The sequence below is a fragment of the Pelophylax lessonae genome (genome assembly GCF_965119305.1).
Source record: "Pelophylax lessonae genome assembly, chromosome: 9".
Taxonomy (NCBI): domain Eukaryota; kingdom Metazoa; phylum Chordata; class Amphibia; order Anura; family Ranidae; genus Pelophylax; species Pelophylax lessonae.
The window spans coordinates 246,943,217-246,945,313 of NC_138776.1; positions in this window are offsets into that span (position 1 = coordinate 246,943,217).

Consider the following 2,097-nt stretch of genomic DNA (forward strand, 5'->3'; position numbering starts at 1 on the left):
CACCTCTCTGGTCAGGTCAGAGTTTTTTTAATAGAGATGAGAGTGATGTCATGTGACCTCCCAGAATCCTCCTCACCTCTCTGGTCAGGTCTGTGCTTTATTAATAGAGATAAGAAGTGATGTCATGTGACCTCCCAGAATCCCCCTCACCTCTCTGATCAGGTCTGTGTATTATTAATAGAGAGAAGAGCGATATCATGAGAGAAGCGAGAGAAAGCAAGGCAGCAGCATTGGGTCTGGGTGAAGAGTGGGGGACAGAAGTGTCAAATATGGGGTGTCAGGAGTGGACATCTGCAATGTTGAATAAGGGAATGAGGAGTGGGGGACAACAGTGTCAGTGGGGGTTGTGGAATATAGGTGAGAAGTGTGAGTAGGGGGGTTAGGAGAGGGGAACAACAGTGTTGGAAGAGAAGTAGGGAACAGGGGTGATAGATGGGGGGTAAAGAATGGTGGACAGCGGTGTTAGATGGGGGGTGAGGAGTGGGGGAAGGTGGTGTTATATTGGGGGTGAGAATTGGGGACAGTGGTGTTAGATGGGAGGTGAGGAACAGGGGACATCGGTGTTAGATTGGGGGGGTGAGGAATTGGGGACAGTGGTGTTAGATGGGGGGGAGTGAGGGGACAGCAGTGTTAGATGGGGGGTGGGGAATGGTGGAAAGCAGTGTTAGATGGGGGATAGCGGTGTTAGATGGGGGGTGAGGAGCGGGGGACAGTGGTGTTAGATGGGGGGTGAGAAATGGGGACAGCGGTGTTAGATGGGGGGTGAGAAGTGGGGACAGGGGTTTTAGATGGGGGGTAAGGAGTGGGGGACAGTGGTGATAGAGGGGGGAGTGGGGGGACAGCCGTGATAGATGGGGGGAATAGGGGGACAGCAGTGATAGATGGGAGGTGAGGAGAGGGGGACAGCGGTGTTAAATGGGGGGTGAGAAGTGGGGGACAGCAGGGTTAGATGGGGGGTGAGGAGTGGGGGACAGCGGTGTTAGATGGGGGTGAGGAGTGGGGGACAGCAGTGTTAGATGGGGGGTGAGGAGTGGGGGACAGGGGTATTAGATGGGGGTTGAGAAGTGGGGTCCCAGTTGGTGTTGGGGCAGAGGACAGGATTAATGTTAGTAGTGACGAGGGAGGAAAGCTTCTGAATATTTCCAGAGGGGAGTGTCGGGGTCACCCCGAGCTCTGCCTCTTCCCCAGATAGATTATGAGTACCTCGGCTCTGCCTGGTGAGGGCGCTACAGGAGAGCTGGAGGAAGTTTTGCCGCTCATCCTATTTATGTGATTTCACCGGGGGACTGCAATCTGATTCTCAGTGTTATGCGTTCCTCTATTTCTGTTCCCCCAGCATAAAAACGAAAGGAGGATATTTTCTTTATGTAATTAAAGATTATATAGAAAATAATATCTTATTACCTCCTCTGCTCCCACTTCCAGCTACGGCTCCTCTTTACTTCTTCCTGACTCGCCTCTGAAATTTCTATTTATACCTGACATCACTTCCTGTGTGGACCTACATCACTTCCTGTTAATATCTTACATCACTTCCTGTTAGTATCTTACATCACTTCCTGTCTGTACCTCATATCATTTCCTGTCTGTGCGTTCCATCTGAGAGAAGTCAGGTCACCACCTTGTGGACCATATTGGGATTTTTGTACTTAGCGTACTTAGGGTGATTGTAGGCGTATTTGTTCCTCACAGCAAAACAGTTGAGTACTCTCGGTGATGTTTTGGTTATTTGCTCTAACAGGTAACTTTTCAGGACTGGCCTTCAGGGTGTTCTCCCTTCATCTTCTTCCAAACAGTATCACTTGCTAGAAAACTTCTTAGAACCCCCAAACATTGTACAATTTTTTTTAGCAGAGGCCCAAGAGAAAAAAATGGGGATAGTTGTAATTTTTGATGTCACACGGTATTTGCGCAGCAGTTTGGCAAACAATTTTTTTGGGGGAGAAATAGACTTTAATTCATTAAAAAAACACAATACCCCTAAACCTCAATGCATTTGTATAATGTGAAAGATGATGTGACGCCAAGTAAATAGATACCTAACATGTCACGCTTTAAAATTGCGCACACTCATAGAATGGCGACAAAGTACGGTAC